At 35.6% G+C, this 19,220-nt stretch overlaps 1 protein-coding gene across 1 annotated transcript in view; it reads left to right on the forward strand.

The window, feature by feature from the left end:
• The window catches only part of CCSER1 (coiled-coil serine rich protein 1), a 1,392,827-nt gene that overhangs the window by 830,058 nt on the left and 543,549 nt on the right, over positions 1–19,220 (forward strand). The gene's annotated exons all lie outside the window — the stretch shown is intronic.

Genomic DNA, 19,220 nt, shown 5'->3' on the forward strand with positions numbered 1-19,220 from the left:
TTTTGATAGGGATTGCATTAAGTCTATACATTGCTTTGGGTAATATGGACATTTTAACAATATTTGTTCTCCCAATCCATGAGCATGGTACATCTTTCCATTTGTGCCATCTCCAATTTCTTACATCAGTGTTTTATAGTTTTCAGAGTTATTGGTCTTTCACCTCTTTGGTTAAGTTTATTCCTGGGTATTACTTTTGGTTCAATTATAATGGGATTGTTTTCTTAATTTCTCTTTCTGTTACTTCATTATTAGTGTATAGAAAGGCAACAAATTTCTATATATTGATTTTGTATCCTGTGACCTTACTGAATTCATATATTAGTTCTAGTAGTATTTTGGTGGAGTCTTTAGGGTTTCCTATATAGAGTATCATGTCATCTGCAGATAATGAAAGTTTTAGTTCTTCCTTGCCAATTTGGATGCCTTTTATTTCTTTTTGTTATGTGATTGATGTGTCGAGGATTTCCAGTACTATATTGAATAAAAGTGGTGAGAGTAGACATTCTTGTCTTGTTCCTGACCTTAGGGGAAAAGCTCTCAGTTTTTCACCATTGAGTATGATGTTCACTGTTTTACATATATGGTTTTTCATATATGGCCTTTATTATGTTGAGCTATGTTCCTTTTATCCCTACTTTGTTGAGGGTTTTTATCATGAATGGATATTGTACTTTGTCAGATGCTTTTTCTGCATCTAGTGAAATGATCAAATGTTTTTTATCCTTTTTCTTATTAATGTGATGTATCACATTGATTTGTGAATACTGAACCCCTCTTACATCTGAGAAATAAATCCCACTTGATCATGGGGAATGATTTTTTTAATGCATTGTTGGATTCGGTTTGCTAATATTTTCTTGAGGAATTTTTTGCATCTATGTTCATCAGTGATACTGGCTTTAGTTTTTTGTTTTTTGTTTTTTTTTGTAGTGTCTTTATCTGATTTTCGTGTCAGGGTAATGCTGGCCTTGTAAAATGAATATGGTATCTTTCTTTCCTCTTCTATTTTTGGAATAGCTTGAGAAGAGGTATTAACTCTTCTTTAAATGTTTGGTAGAATTCCCCTATGACACCATCTGGTCCTGGACTTTTGTTTGTTGGGAGTTTTTTGATTAATGACTCAATTTCATTGCTGGTGATTGGTCTGTTCAAATTTTCTATTTCTTCCTGGTTCAGCTTTGGGAGATTGTATATTTCTAGGAATTTATCCATTTATTCTCAGTTGTTCAATTTGTTGGCATATAATTTTTCATAATATAATTCTTTGTATTTCTGTGGTGTCAGTTGTTATTTCTCCTCTTTCATTTTTTTAAATTTTGAGTTCATTCTCTCCTTCTCTCTTTTTAATGAGTATAGCTGAAGGTTTATCAATTTTGTTGATCTTTTCAAAGAACCAGCTCCTGGTTTCATTGATCTGTTCTATTGTTTTTCATTTGTTTTTGTTGCTGTCATTTGAATTTCATTTATTTCTTCTCTAATCTTTATTATTTCTTTCTAGTGGCTTGGGGTTTTGTTGGTTCTTTTCCTGGCTCTTTTAGGTGTAAGGTTAGGTTATTTATTTGAGAATTTCTTCTTGCTTCTTGAGATAGGTCTGTATTGCTATAAACTTCCCTTTTAGAACAGCTTTTGCTATATCCCAAAGATTTTGGATTATGGCATTTTCATTTTCATTTCTCTCCATGTATTTTTTAATTTCCTCTTTGATTTCTTTGTTGACCCATTTATTGTTTAGTACCATGCTATTTAACCTTCATGCATTTGTGTTTTTTCCAGATTTTTTTTCTTGTGGTTAATTTCTAGTTTTATAGTGTTTAGATCTGAAAAGATGCATGGAATGACTTTGATCTCTTTGAATTTGTTGAGACTTGTTTTGTGGCCTATTATGTGGAGAATGTTCCATATGCGCTTGAATGTGCATGTTCTGCTTTAGGATGGAGTGTTCTGAATATATGTGTTAAATACATCTGGTCCAATGTGTCATTGAAAACCACTGTTTTCTTGTTGATTTTCTGCTTGAATGGTCTATTCATTGATGTAAGTGGGGTGTTAAAGTCCCCTAGTATTACTATCCATTACTTTCTTTATGTTTGTTATTAGCTGCTTTATGTATTTGGGTGCTCCCATGTTGGGTGCATAAATATTTACAATTGTTATATATTCTTGTTCGAGTGTTCTCTTTAAGATTATATAGCGTTCTTCTTTGTCTCTCATTATAGTCTGTTTCAAAGTCGATTTTGTCTGATATAAGTATTGCTACCCTGGCTTTCTCTTTGCCTCCATTTACATGATAAATGCTTCTCCATCCCTTTGCTTTCAATCTGCCTGTGTCTTTAGGTCTGAAATAAATCTCTCTATAGGTAGCATATAGATGGGTATTGCTTTTGTATACATTCTGTCACCTTATGTGTTTTGATTGAACGGTTTACTTCATTTATGTTCAACGTAATTATTGGTTATCTTTCATTGCCATTTTGTTTCTTGTTTTATATTTTTGTAGTTCTTCTCTGTTTCTTTTTTCTCTTCCTTTCTTCTCTCTTGATTAGTTGCCTTTCTTTAGTGATATACTTGGATTCCTTTCTCTTTACTTTTTCATATTTGTGGTTACCATTAGGTTTGTATATAACAAATTCTGCCTATAGCAGTCCATATTAACTTGATTGTCACTTAAGTTTGAACCCATTCTTTACTTCTCTCATGTTTTAGATATATGGTTTCATACTTTATATCCTTTAATTTTGTGAGTCCTTTGACTAATTTTTATAGATATGTATTCACTGCTTTTGTGCTTTCTACTTTTCTCATTCTTACTTAATGTTCTTTCTTTTCCACTCAAAGAGTCACCTTTACCATTTCTCATAGGGCTGGCTTAATGTTGATGAATTCCCTTAACTTTTTTTTTTTTTTTTTAATCTGGGCAGCTATCTTTCCCTTTATTCTGAGTCATAGCTTTGTTGGATATAGTATTCCTGGCTGCAGATTTCTTTTTTCTTTCAGCACTTTGACTATATCACGCCACTTTCTTCTGCCCTGCAAAGTTTCTGTTGATAAATCAGCTGATAGCCTTGTGAAGTTTCCCCTATATGTAACTGTATTCCTTTCTATTGCTGCTTTTTAAAAATTCTCTCTTTATCACTTCTTTTTCCCATTGTAATTACCATGTGTCTTTTTGTGGACAATTTTGGGTTGATTTTGTTGGGGGCTGTTTGTGACTCCTGGATCTGGATTTCTGTCCAGATTCGGGAAGTTTTCAGCTATTATATCTTCAAATAAATTTTCTGCCCCATTCTCTTTTCTCCTTTTGGGATCCCTGTAATGCAGATGTTATTATATGTGATGGTGTCATTGAATTACCTTAATCTATTCTCATTTTTTATTTATTCTTTTCTCTCACCTGCTCAGCTTGATTCCTTCCCATTACTCTGTCCTCCAAGTCACTCTTTCATTCTTCTACTCCTGTTAGTCTACTATTTATTATCCCTAGTGAGTTTTTTTTTAATATCAGTCATCGATTTCTTCTACTCTGATTAGTTTTTTTTGTTGTTGTTTTGTTTTCTATTCCTTAGTTGAGGGACTCACTGAGATTTTCAACTCTTTTCTCAAGTTTAGTGAGTATCTTTCTGACCATTATTTTAAATTCTGTCTCAGGCATATTGCTTAACTGCATTTTGTTTAGGTCTCTTGCTGTGATTTTTGTCCTATTCTTTCATTTGGGACGTATTCTGCTGTCTCCTAATTTTGCCTAGCTCTCTGTGTCTGTTTCTATGTGTTAGGAAGCTATGCCTCATGCTCTTGAAAGTGGTGACCTTATGAAGAAGAGGTCCTGTGGTGCCCTGCAATGCATTGTCCCCTATTCACTAGAACCTAGCACTTCATCAGTGTCTCCTATGTACATTACATGTGCCTTGCTATTTTGGTTGACTTGTGTTGCCCTCAGTATAGTCATCTGTAAAAGTTCTGTTTGCCTGTTGTGGGCAGGGTTTGGTCCCTGTGTTGTTAGTTGGCCAGTATGGGGCTGCCTTGAGCTTGAGTTGGGTCAGACCAGGCATTTTCCAGATCTGTAGTTGCACTGAACTGCAGAGCGCTCTCCCTGTGTTGTTCCCTGAGTGGCTTTTATGAGTGAGTGGGGCATGCAGTCAGACCAGATGTCTGCCCCTGGGCTACTTCTGGAGCCATGGTGGAGCTGGTGTGTGTGTGGTTATCTTCCCTTCTCCCCAGGGCAGGAGTCACTTTGGAGTAGTGCTGTCCTGTCAGGTCTGCTTGTATAATGCCATGCTTGTGGTGCTGCTTTGGATGGATTCCTGCTGAAGATGGGTGTATAGGGGAGGTCTGCAGGAGAATGCAGGAGCAGGGTGTGCTGTTAGCAAGATAGGCGGAGAGTGTTGGCACTGTTTCCTGCAGGTATCCCTGTATCTAGGCTGGGGGTAGAGGAGGGAAATCTCATCTGCCAGCTCTTTTATTTTGGTGAAGTCTCCTAAAGATCCCTGCCCATCCTGTCTGTGCATGTCCTGAGATTAGTAAATAAATGTTCTTGTATACCCCAGGCCTTTTTCTATTCTTTTTTTTTTTTTTTAAGATTTATTTATTTATTTATTAGATGGAGAGAGAGAGAGAGCATGAGTGGGTGGGAGGGACAGAGGGAGAGAGAGAGAGAGAGGGAGCATCTCAAGCAGACTCTGAGCTGAAATCAAGAGTCAGACACTCAACTAGCTGAGCCACCCAGGCATCCCTACCCCAGGCCTTTTTCAAACTATTGCTTCTCTGCTGTATCCCAGTGGGGTGGTTTTTTTATGCTGTCTCTTTAAGGGTGGGAACTCAGTTTCCAGTTGCCCACAAGCTTTCCCAGAGGTAAGCCCACTGATTTTTAAAGTTCCAGGTGATGAGCCCCACTTATTGTAAGAACTAACAAAGTTAAGCCTCTCTGGTTTTCAAAGCCAGATGTTATAGGGATTTATCTTCCCAGTGAAGGTTCCTCATGCCTGTGGTGCCTGTTGTAGGGTCTGCCTTTCTCCCTTCTCCACACTTGTGGGGCATCTCCCTCCCACAGATAGTCTTGCAGGTCAGTTTGATTCTCAACCATTGTCTTGCCCTTCCTACCATTTTCACTGTGGACTCTTCTTTATGTTTAGCTGTGGAGAGTCTGTTCTGCCAGTCTTTGGGTTATTTTCTAGGTTATTTATACTGATGTAGGTGTTATCTGAGTGTATTTGTGGGACAAGGTGAGCTTAGAGTCTTCCTACTCTGCCATCTTCCATGGACGTCTTCCACTTCCTCATATTTTAACAAATAAATGGTAACACATAAAAAGTCCTGCAAAATATGAAAAATTATAGCATACTTAAATAAAAGTGCCTGAAGTAAATAATTATCAAGAAGGAAGGTAAAATTCAACAGGTGTTTCCACAAAGGAGAAAAGAAGGTTATTCCTTTGAACCTAAGATGCTGGAAAGAGCAAGAAATGATCTTCTTTCATAAGACTTTATAAAAGTTCCTGAGGCTTGAGACCCTAGAGCCAAAACAAAACAAAGCAGAACAGAAAAACAAAAAATGGGCAGAGTCCTTAGAAGCAGACCAGTGGACTTACACTCACTTGCATCCTCAGGCTGAGAACACAATTCATACTCACAGGAGTGCATCTAAGTGCATCTCCTCAGGTCCTCCATGACCTCAAACAACTGCTCTGTCCTCAGTCTCTTTCATTTCCCAGTGAGCAGCATGACTTACATTATGCATATTCATTCTACACTTGCCTCCAGCACAGGGACCCAAACACATTCCTTCATGAATCACTATCATAACCTTTTAATAGTTGGGAGTATTTTAAAATAAAAGCAAGGAGGAAGTAGAGATTTTTTGAGCCCTTGGATAATACCAGTTAAGGTATCAGGTTTTTATAGAGGACATCTCATGTCATTTGAAAAAAATGTACATATCATTTTCTTTGTCTAAAAAACATGTTTCTGTAATGCTAATTTCCATAGTCTAATCTTAGTTTTTCCTCTTTACATACTACAAAAATTGTTTTTATAAAGCTTTTATTTTGTGAACTTTTTTGTATGTAATTTGAATAGAAAACTGAATATATGACCTCAAACATCTCTCTGTCACTGAAATTCTCTGATCCTCTGCCTAACTCTTTTTTGAACCCTCTTCAGAATTGCTCATTATTAGAAATACCTAAAATATCTTGTTTTAACACTGTTTACTGATAGAACTGAACCCCAGGGACCCTAATATTACAAGGTTTTGGTGTATTCACGCAAGACTAACAATCCAAAGGAATTTAAGAAAAGAAATAACCAAAAGAATTTAAAGCAAGAAATAACTTACAAATATCACAAAACAAAATAAGCACTAAAGGGAAGGAAATACAGATTGTGTATTTGAGCTATTAGACATTCTTTTATCACATACTTAGTCTTTAATATTTTAGTTAAATAAAAAATAACACCCAGACATTTTTTCTCCAGTGTATATTTCATCTTACAATTTATTGTCCTTTTTCCTTAGTGGATCATCTATGATACTTATTTGCCTAAGTATCACACAGTTTGGCACACAATCACATACTGTTTATATGATTCTCTAAATGCTTGTCTCCCTGGGAGATTACAGGTAATTAAATTTGCTAAAGTACTCCCTCCTTTCCTTCTTTCTTTTTCTTTCTTTCTTTCTTTCTTTCTTTCTTTCTTTCTTTTCTTCTTTCTTTCTTTTCTTCTTTCTTTCTTTCTTTCTTTCTTTCTTTCTTTCTTTCTTTCTTTCTTTCTTTTCTTTCTTTCTTTCCTTTCTTTCTTTCTTTCTTTCTTTCTTTCTTTCTTTCTTTCTTTCTTTCTTTCTTTTCTTTCTTTCTTTCTTTCCTTTCAGCTACAGTACTCAAGTAACCATTATTATACTTCTTATTTTAACCAGTAGTTCTGGGCACAACGCCTGTTCATAATAAATTCCCTAATATTGGTGGAGTTAATGAATAAATGAATAAGTGCTGACTGATTTGAATTAAAATAAAATGCATGCTGGAGAAGACACTGCTGGTAGAAATCAATGAAACTATTGTTGTTGCCTAAACTGCTTACATGCCATTCATCCTTAGATGTGTATCATTGAGAAAGTGCTAGGTGGCAAGTATTATTAAGTGCTTTTCTTATATCATCTCATTTAATCCTCACAATAACCCTAAGGGAATAATTCATCATAAATCCTTTATTTCAGCTGATAGAGAAGTCAAATAAAACTGGCTTAAACAACAAAGGGATTATGGCATAACTTCATTCTGGGCCCACATGGTCAAGGATAAGTCTCCTAGCTCTGTATTATCTAGATAGGCTCCTTATAGTGCTTTTAGTAGCTTCAGATTCTCCCCTCTGGTTGCAAGATGATTATAGTTATAGATAAAACAACTTCACACCTTCAAAACATTGGAAATATATGAAGCCTTCATTCTAGGAAGTCTCAGCAAATGTCTTTTCAGATGAGCTATGTACCCATCCTGAATTAATCACTGTGAACAATAGCATGGAATATGTGACTGATTTCAGCTCCTCAGTATCTCCTGGAATGGACTGATATCAGATGACTTGGAATCATGTAGACAAAGTATATATGTCAGGGGTGGGGGTATGGATTGACAGGAATATAAAAGTATATTCATTAAAGAACATAGATATGGACACTAGAATGCAAAATAAAAGAAAACCACTATGTCCAGTACCTCTGTTTTAAAGTTAAGGAAACAAGGGCTCAAAGGATTTATGTCATTTTTCCAAGATCATGCAGCTAATACTGGCAGAAGTGCAATTCAAAATCAAGTCTGTCTCCAACACCAATATATTACATGACCTCCCTTAAATATTTATTACTGTCCTTAACTCTGCATTCTGCCATCACAAAAGTGCTTCTAAAGTCTCCTGCCACTGAAAGAGTATCCAGTGGACTATGAGTACTAGAAATAAATATATTTTCTTTTTATAATACAACTTTATTTTGAATGACATCTCTCTATCCTGCTATTCATCTCTATTTAAATAATAAAATTATCATTCACTAACTAATTTTTCTTCCAGGAGCTAATTCCCACCCCTTTATATTTTAGGAAGATGTTGATTGGGAAAAAAAAAAATGTACAGAAAAGAGAAAAGAATTATTTGTCTAAGCAGCAGTGACAGAAAATTGGTAGAAGCCATGGGACACCTGGGTGGCTCAGTCAGTTGAGCGTCTGACTCTTGATTTCAGCTCAGGTCATGATCCCAGACATAGGATGGAGCCCCACATTGGGCTCTGTGCTGTGCGTAGAGCCTGCTTAGATTCTTTCTCTGCCCCTCACCCCATCTGCTTGAGTGTGCGCTATCTCGAAATAAAATTAAATTTAAAAAAAATTGATAGGAGCCATATTTATGACAGAATGTATTAGAGCATTAACCAATGTATTCAGAGTAGGATTTTTTTTTTTGTTTTACTTGATAATTTTTGTGATGAGTCTACCTTAAGTGAAAGCTTAAGGTAAAGGAAATCAGTCAGCCCATTCTGGGGAATATTATTTTTCACTGTGATATTCCATAACTACAAAACTATTCACTGACTGTTTAGGTGAATGCATGAATTGAATTGATTAGAATACTTTTAAAAACAAAACAAAACAAAAACCTCATAAAACTAAATCAGTTTAATTTTAGACATGTTAAATATATCTTAATATTTATAATTTGAAGAGCATATATTCAGGCCATTTTCCCTAAGGTGAGATTTATTAAATCTGAAGGTGTTTCCTTTGTCTGCTTTCTCCTAATTCCAAAGAGAATTTTTAGATCAAGTTTTGATAACTTTTTGGAGTCCTGCTTTCTTTGTAATTTTCTCTCACCTTTTATGAGGGAGATTGCTTCACTGATAGGTTTTTTGTTGCTGTTTTTTGTTTTGTTTTGAGAGGAGAGGAGGTGCAGAGGAAGAGGGAAAGATAGAATCTTAAGCAGGCTCCATGCACAAAGCTCATAGTGGGGCTTGATCTCAGGACCCTGAGATCATGACTTGATCTGAAATCAAGAGTCAGAAGCTTAATCAACTGAGCCACCTAGGCACCCTGCTTTGTTGATGTTTCTTATCCAAGATTAAATTGACTAGTTTTAATCTCAATGTTTTTAGTGTACTTTTAAGGCTAATGTTTATAAACAGTTCTATTTGAGAAGAAGAGTAAGTTTGGCCAAGTTAGTCTAAAAATCTCAATGTCTTCAATTTTATAATTTAATTTAAAATCCTAATTATTTCTAAAACAAGAACATTAAAGAAAACATAGAGTATATATATGAACATGTGTTTAAATATATTATGCACCTGGATCTGTTAGAAAATCCCTAAATCAAGGAAGCCTGCAGAGCCAAGGAAAGCATAGAGGAGGAGGTAGAGGTCATCAGACCTAGAGAGAGGGGCCCAGCTAGACACCAAATCACAAGGACTAAAACATATCCTAAAATCTTAGAACTGAGTCAACCATCAAGTTTGGGTTGGTCTTGGATAAAAACCTGACCATAGAGGGACTAGCCTTCTGTGACATGGGAAGTGTTACAGACTGAATATTGTATTAGCTCAAGCAGAATACTGTTAACAAGTACCTAAAAATATGGGAGCAGCTTAGGAACTGGGTAATGCATAGAGGCTGAAGGAGTTTTGAGGTGCATGCTAGGGATAACCTGGATTGCTGTGAAGTGTGTGTAAGTACAAATATGGAGGTCAAAGGCCATTCTGGTGATGTCTCAGAAATGACAAACATATTATTGCCAATAGAGAAATTTCATGCATGTTATAAAGGGTCAAAGAATTTGGCTGAATTGTGTTCTTGTATTTTGTGGAAGATAAGATGATGATAACTATCCAATAGTTAACTCAAGAAATAGTTCACTCAAGAAATTAGTTAACTCAAGAAATTTCTAAGCAAAATGTTAAAGGTGCAGCCTAGATTCTCCTGATTGTTTATACCAAAATGCAAAGAAGCGAGATGAAATGAGAGAAACTGTTACACAAAAAGGAGCCAGAACTCAAGATTTGGACAACTCTCACCTTCTCCGTATTGTGTATTATGGAGAGCAGTTTCTAAGAATGCAAAGTGTGGCTGGACTACCACTTAATAGAGAAATCATGAGGTTATATGAGCAGAAACTGACAGTTTGAACTGAAGTAGTAGGAGATGAACAAAATGAAAGAAGGCTATCAGACTTAGATTCTGTAGGATCAGACAGTAGAGCTACCTGGCTGTGAACATGTCATCCTTGAAGAAAAAGGAAGAATGACACCAAGGCAATTCATAGATCTGAAGGGCTGCCCAAGGGACATGGCTGGTTCCTACTGGTTTCAAAGGATAGAGCCTCTCTTTTTGGTGTGGCAGTATGCCACCAACCAGTTCCTGAGGGGCAAAGGCAAAGCCCATTGCTCAAGGGGTAACCTGCCCCACAGAGCTGAAGGTGCAATGCTTCCACACAGAACCATGGGGGATAAGGCTGCCATCCCTAGTGGGCCTGGAGGGCATAGTGAAGATGTTTATTCTTGAGCCTTAGGATTTAATGGAGTTTGCCCTAAGTTTAGACTTACTTGTCTACGCTAGTCCAGACTTGTCTAGTTTAGACTTATCTTTCACTCCTTTCTTCTTCCCAATTTCTTTCATTTGCAATGGGAATGTCTATTCTATGTCTACCCTATCATATTTTGGAAGCACTTGTATGATTTCACAGGTTCACAGCGGGAGAGGAATTTTGCCTCAGGATAAACCTTACCTCAAGTCTCATTCATACCTGATTTAGATAATAGATGAGACTTGGGCTTTAGGCTTTCGAGTTGATGTTAGATTGCATTAAAACTTGGGCTCTTGGGATGGGATAAGTATATTTTACATGAGAGATGGGCATGGATTTTGGGGGACAGGGGTAGAATATTATGGACTGAATGTGAGTATATACCCAAATTCATATACTAAAGCCCCAATTTGAAGTGTGACTGTATTTGGAGTAAGAAAGGAAAGTTAAATGAGGTCCTATAAATGGGACCCTGATTTGATAGGATTAGTGTTCTCAGAAGAAGAGATACCAGAGATCTTTCTCTCTTAACCACCATGTGAGGACACTAAAAGCCAGGAAGAGAGTTCTCATTGGAACCCCACCAGACTGGCACCCTAATCTCAGACTTCTAGCCTCTGAACTATGAGAAAATAAATATCTGTTGTTTAAGCACCCCCAACATGTGGTATTTTCTTATACCAGCCTGATAAGATTAATGCAGGAAGGATGGCTAAATTTAAATTGCAAGAGAAAAATCACCAATCATTGGCATAATTTTATTTACAATTTCAATAACACTATAAAATATCTGTCAAAGCCCCCATATCAAGACCCGCATGGAAACTTGTGGATCACAGAAGTCTGCATTTATTAAACTTGCTGAGTAAGGGATAGTGTTCATATTTGCAGAGGTTAAGTTAAGAATCATACAGAGTTTGTGGGGCTGGGATTAGTATCAGGGTAGTTTCAGGTTAGATGCTTGTTAATGAGGTCTGGGGAAGGACTGATCAGAATTTGTAAGCTAAGTGAGTTGATGAAACTGTCCATGGTCTTATATTAGAGCACATGAACCCATGCTATTTATGGAGTTAATCATTAAATCAGTTTGTGGTTATAACCAGGAAAATATATATGTGAATGAGCTGGCATTAAAACAGTTGAGGCTCAAGGAAGATGGTGGAAGAGTAAGTTGACCCATGTTTCATCTGGTCCCTTGAATTCAGCTAGTTATCTATTAAATCATTCTGAACACCTGAATTCAACCTGAGATCTAAGAGAAGAATTATTGCAATTCTACAAATCGAAAAGCAACCACTTTTTGCAAGAAGTATGAAAAGCTGTCATGGAACAAAAGCCACATAGAGCAACCAGAAGCAGCTTACACTGAGTCTGGCCCCCTGGGAAGGGGTGGTGCAACTCTGCCAAGGCAAAAACACCCAAGAATCAGTGCAACAGGCCCATCCCCCAGAAGACCAGCAGGAACATCAGGGAAATACCAAGTTTGTGGATCACTCAGACCTGAAAAACTCCTGCACTAAGGGAAAATAATCTATAGAATTCGAGGTTTTTTTCTCATGAGTCTTTAATCTGTTTAAAATTTTCTTTTTCTTTTTTCTTCATTATCCTTTTCAACTAGTTTCTTATTTATCAACTCTTTGTTTTTAAGTCTTTTTAATTGTCATTTTTACATTTATATTTATAGATATATTCTTCATTTTTGGCTTCTTTTGAATGTATCTATCTATCTATCTATCTATCTATATATATATCTATATCTATTTTCTTTCTTTACAATTTTGGGATTTAGTGTCTTCTGACAAACAGACCAAAATGCACTCAGGACCAAGTAGATCACCCTGTTTTGTTCACCTGTGAGATTATATTTTCTTTTTTGGTTTCTGACTTCTTCGGATTTGTCTAGTGTGTATTTCACTGGGATCATGGTTGATATTTTTGATATTATTCTCTCTTTCATCTATTCTTCTCTGGACAAAATGACTAGAAGGAGAAATTCACAGCAAAAGAAAGAACCAGAGGTAATACTCTCTGCCATAGATCTAATCTGATAAAGATAAAATCCTGAAAGTAGCTTGAGACAAGAGGTCCTTAACATACAGGGAGGAGCATTAGACTGGCAGAAGACCTTTCCACAGAGACCTGGCAGGCCAGAAAGGGCTGGCATGATATAGTTAGGGCACTAAATGAGAAAAACATGCATCCAAGAATACTTTATCCAGCAAGGTTGTCATGTAGAATGGAAGGAGAGATAAAGAGCTTTGAGGACAAACAGAAACTAAAAGAATTGTGATCACTAAACCAGCCTTGCAAGAAATATTAAAGGGGATCCTGTAAGCAAAGAGAGAGCCCAAAAGTAACATAGACCAGAAAGAAACAAAGACAATCTACAGAAACAGGACCTTTACAAGAAATACAGTGGCACTAAATTCATATCTTTCAATAGTTACTCTGAATGTAAATGGGCTAAATGCCCCAATCAAAAGAACCAGGGTATCAGATTGGATAAAAAAGCAAGACCCATCCATATGTTGTCTACAAAAGACTCATTTTAGACCCAAAGACACCTCCAGATTGAAAGTGATGGGATGGAAAACCATTTATAATGCTAATGGACATCAAAAGAAAGCTGGGTTAGCAATCCTTATACGAGACAAATTAGATTTTAAACCAAAGACTGTAGTAAGGAATGAAGAGGAGCACTACATCATACTTTAAGGGTCTAGCCAACAAGAAGATCTAACAATTCTAAATATTTATTTAGTATTAAATAAATTCTAAATAAATTAGAATTAAATTAAATTCTAAATATTTAGAATTAAATTAAATTCTAAATATTTATTTAGAATTAAATTTTCCCTTCTAACTTGGGAGCAGCCAATTTTATAAACCAATTAATAACAAAAATAAAGAAACACATTGATAATAATACAATAATAGTAGGGGATTTTAACACCCCACTCAGTGCAATGGACAGATCATCTAAGCAGAAGATCAACAAGGAAACAAGGGCTTTGAATGACACACTGGACCAGATAGATTTGACAGATATATTCAGAGCATTCTATCCTAAAGCATAAACCAAGTAGGAGAAGAGGAATAATAAAGTTTAGAGCAGAAATCAATGAAATAGAAACCAAAAGAATAGTAGAACAGATCAATGAGACTAGAAGCTGGTTCTTTGAAAGAATTAATAAGATCTATAAACCCCTAACCAGATTTATCAAAAAGAAAAGAGAAAGGACCCAAATTAATAAAATCATGAATGAAAGAGGAGATACAACCAACACCAAGGAAATACAAACAGTTTTAAGGATATATTATGAGGAACTATAGGCCAACAAATTAGGCAATCTGGAAGAAATGGATGTGTTCCTAGAGATGTATAAACTACCAAAACTGAAACAGGAAGAAATAGAAAACCTGAACATATCCATAACCAGCAAGGAAATTGAAGCAGTCATCAAAAATCTTCCAAGGAACAAGAGTCCAGGGCTGGATGGCTTCCCAGGGGAATTCTACCAAACATTTAAAGAAGAACTAATACCTATTATTCTGAAGCTGTTTCAAAAAATAGAAATGAAAGGAAAACTTCCAGACCCTTTCTATGAGTCCAGCATTACCTTGATCCCCAAACCAGACAAAGACCACCAAAAAGGAGAATTACAGACCAATATCCCTGATGAACATAGATGCCAAAATTCTCACCAAGATACTAGTCAATAGAATCCAACAGTACATTAACAGGATTATTCACCACGACCAAGTGGGATTTATTCCTGGGCTGCAGGGGTGGTTCAACACCCCACAAATCAATCAATGTGGAACATTGCATTAATGAAAGAAAGGACAAGAACCATATGATCCTCTCAATTGATGCAGAAAAAGCACTTGACAAAATACAGCATCCTTTCTTGTTTAAACTCTCCACATTGTAGGGATAGAGGGAACATACCTGAACATCATAAAAGCCATAAACGAAAAGCCCACACTCTCAATGGGAAAAACTGAGAGCTTTTCCCCTAAGGTCAGGAACACAACAGGGATGTCTACTCCCATTGCTGTTGTTCAACATAGTACTAGAAGTCCTAGCCTCAGTAGTCAGACAAAAAAAAAAAAAAAAGAAAGAAAAGGCATTTAAATTGGCAAAGAAGTCAAACTCTCACTCTTTGCAGATGACATGATACTTCATGTGGATAACCCAAAAGACTCCTCCCCAAAATTGCTAGAACTCATACAGGTTTTCAGCAATGTGACAGGATATAAAATCAATGCATAGAAGTCCATTGCATTTCTATACACTACAATGAGACAGAAGAAAGAAATTAAGGAGTCAACCCCATTTACAATTGCACCAAAAACTATAAGATATGTAGGAATAAACCTAACCAAACAGGTAAAGGATCTGTCCTCTAAAAACTACAGAACACTTATGAAAGAAATTGAGAAAGACACAACAAAATGGAAAAACATTCCATGCTCATGGATTGGAAGAACAAATATTGTTAGAATGTCTATGCTACCTAGAGCAATCTACATATTCAATGCAATCCCTATCAAAATACCATTGACATTTTTCACAGAACTGGAAGAAACAATTCTGAAATTTGTATGGAACCAGAAAAGACCCCAAATAGCCAAATGAATGTTGAAAAAGAAAACCAAAGCTGTTGGCATCACAATGTTGGACTTCAAGCTCTATTACAAAGCTGTAATCATCAAGACAGTATGGCACTGGCACAAAAACAGACACATAGATCAATGGAACAGAATAGAGAACCTAGAAATGGACCCTCAACTCTATGGTCAACTAATCTTCAACAAAGCAGGAAAGAATGTCCAATGGAAAAAAGACAGTCTCTTCAATAAACGGTGCTGGGAAAATTGGACAGCCACATGCAGAAGAATGACACTGGACCAATTTTTTATACCATACACAAAGATAAACTCTAAATGGATAAAAACCCTAAATGTGAGACAGGAATCCATCAAAATCCTTGAAGAGAGCACAGGCAGCAACCTCTTCGACCTCGGCCACAGCAACTTCTTGCTAGACACGTCTCCAAAGGCAAGGGATACAAAGGCAAAAATGAACTATTGGGACTTCATCAAGATAAAAAGCTTTTGCACAGCAAAGGAAACAGTCAACAAACCAAAAGGCAATCTTTGGAATGGGAGAAGATATTTCCAAATGACTATCAGGTAAAGGCCTGTATCCAAGATCTAGAAAGAACTTATCAAACTCAACACCCAAAACCCAAATAATCCAGTCAAGAAATGGGCAGAAGACATGAACAGTCATTTCTCCAAATACATATAAATTACAAACGGACACATGAAAAAATGTTCAACATCACTTGGTGTCAGGGATCTATAAATCAAAACCACAATGAGATACTACCTCACACCAGTCAGAATGGCTAAAATTAACAAGACAGGAAACAAATGTTGGCCAGCATGTGGAGAAAGCAGAACCTTCCTACACTGTTGGTAGGAATGCAAGCTGGTACAGTTATTCTGGAAAATACTATGGAGATTCCTCAAGAAGTTAAAAACAGCTACACTATGACCCAGCAATTGCACTACTAGGTATTTACCCCAAAGATACAGATGTAGTGATCCAAAGGGGCACCTTCACCCCAATGTTCATAGCAGCAATGTCCACAACAGCCAAACTGTGGTAAGAGCCTAGATGTCCATCGCCAGATGAATGGATAAAGAAGATGTGAGATACACACACACAACGGAATATTACTCAGCCATCAGAAAGAATTAATACCATTTACATCAATATGGATGGAACTGGTGGGTATTATGCTGAGCGAAATAAGTCATGCAGATTAAGACAATTATCATATGGTTTCACTCATATTTGGAATATAAGAAACAGTGCAGAGGATCATAGGGGAAGGGAGGGAAAACTGGGAAGTCATCAGAGAAGGAGAAAAACCATCAGAGACTCTTAATTATAGGAAACAAACTGAGGGTTGCTGGAGGGGATATGGGTGAGGGGATGGGGTTATTGGGTGATGGGCATTGGGGAGGGCACATGACATGATGAGCACTGATGAATTATTGAACTCTACATCTGGAATTAATGATATACTATATGCTGGCTAATTGAATTTAAATTAAAAAAATAGAAAAACAAACAGTTTAGGCTTTAGATAGTTTTTCTGTCAGGACATGGTTTGTACAGTTTAATCCATGTTGCAAGTCATAGTACAATTTTTTGGTTTGTCTTTCATTTCTCATCTGATACTCAGAATAGTGTCTTCCCTTTTCAACTTACTCTTTATCCACAGCCCTTTCATATCATTTGGCTAGATCTTTTAACCTCTTGATTTAAATATTTTATAGTTCACCTAAAAGTCAAGCTAAACTATTATATTATTTTCCCCCCAATTTTATTGAGATATAATTGACATATAACATGGTGTAAATTTAAGGTATATGAGATGTTGATTTCATACACGTATATTGCAAAATGTTTACCATCATAGGGTTAGCTAACATGTCCACCATGTCACATAATTAGCATTTCTTTTTTTGTGGTGAAAATGGTTAAGATCTGTCATAGCATCTTTCAAGCTAATAATATACTATTAGTAACTATAACCATGTACATGAGATCTACAGGACTTATTCATCTTATGATTAGACATTTGTATCCTTTGACCAGTATCTTCCCATTTCCCCCATACCCTAGCCTCCGGTAATCATCATTCTACTCTCTCTTTCTATGAGTTAGGTTTCTATAGATTCCACATATAGGTCATATCATACAGTATCTATCTTTCTCTGACTTATTTCACTTAGCATAATACCTTTAAAGTCCATCCATGTTGCAAATGGCAGGATTTTTTTTTCCTTGTAGTTGAATAATATACCATTGTGTGTGTGTATGTGTGTGTATATGTATGTATGTGTATGTGTATATATGTATATATACATCTGCATACACACATATATGTATATGTATATATGTGTGTATATATGTTTATTTATATATACATACATATATATATATATATATATATATATATATATATATATATATCACATCTGCTTTATCCATTCACCCCTTGACAGACACTTAGCTTATTTCTGTATCTTGCTATTTTGAATAATGCTGCAATGAACATGGGAGTGCAGGTATCTCTTCAAGATCCTGTTTTAATTTCTTTTGGATATATATTCCAGAAGTGGGATTGCTGGATCATAAGGTAGTTTTATTTTTAATTTTATAAGGGACCTCCATACTGTTTTCCATAGTGGTACCAGTTTACATTCCTACCAACAGTACACAAAGTTTCCCTTTTCTTCACATCCTCACCAACACTTACTTCTTTTGATGATAACTATTCTGAGGTGATTCCTCATTGTGGTTCTGATTTACATTTCCCTGATGATTAGTGATGTTGAGTGCTTTTTCATGTACTTGATGGCTATTGAGGTCTTCTTTGGAAAAATGTTTATAGACCATCATATTCTTCATTGCAGTTGCTTAGGATTCTTATCTGTTCTAGACTTCCTTTTCCTATAGACTTTAACTCTAAGCACTCTTTTCACCTGGTTAAAAAAATACAATTGTATACATCCTGATTAAATCCTCTGGAATGTAACTTCCCTCAGTATTTCGAGATTTTCAAATATTGGGCAGTTTCTTAAACATATGCTTCTTATACCAAGGTATTAGTATGCAAGACTATTAAGAGTGCTAGATAATTTAGGATAAAAATAATTTAATTCTTATTTGTAAATTAAGTACATATTTGTTGCATAAAATTATGGTTTTTTAAATCGTTAGAACTAGACTTAAAATTATGTTTGCTTAGATTACAGCAGTGTACTTTGTCCCATAGATCTTTGGGGATGCAAATTCATTTTCTTTTCCTATTAATTAGACTCCAGAGGAGAAGTTTGATAAGCACTGCTATAGCAGGATCATTATTAATAGAGTCTAATTTATTTACATGATTTTATAAGGCTTAATATTTTTTAATGTTTGAAATATTCATAGTTTCATAGTTTTCATAGGCTAAGTCAGTATTTTATTTGACATATTAGAAAAGAGGTATCTGGCATGAAATCGGAGCTAAAATGCACACTTTGATAGGTTGGAATAAATAAGTACAAACTTAGAAGTCTTTGTCTTGACATTTTCATTAGCTAATATGACATGTCATTGACATTTTTTTCCTTTATCCTGCCAGTTTACCTTACTCAGGAGTCCTATCTTCCTGCAATGCCAAAGGAAATTTTGATTATGTTATAATAAATCAATTATTACTGATATTAGTCATCATATTTTTATCTGATAAAAGAAAATGACAAAATGATATTTCTAAAATTATCACTGTATTATTGGAGGAGTACCAGTGATATTTATACTTAATATTTGTTTTTAAGAAATGTAAGCTATAAATATTTATAATATGTGATAGATTTAATTTGTTTCATTTCCATCATTGCAATTCTCACATACTTCCATTTGAGGCTGATACTTTAACTATAAATCTTAAACTTTCAAAAAGAATGGGAAATTAGAAGCCATAATAACAAATAAGTAACTTAATGAGATTCTACTCCTAAATTTGGCATAAGTCAACAACTTGCTTTTGTTTTGTTTTGTTTTCTTGAAAGCGAACAAAGCAACAGCTGTGGCTA

The sequence above is a fragment of the Halichoerus grypus genome, chromosome 3 (genome assembly GCF_964656455.1).
Source record: "Halichoerus grypus chromosome 3, mHalGry1.hap1.1, whole genome shotgun sequence".
Lineage (NCBI taxonomy): Eukaryota > Metazoa > Chordata > Mammalia > Carnivora > Phocidae > Halichoerus > Halichoerus grypus.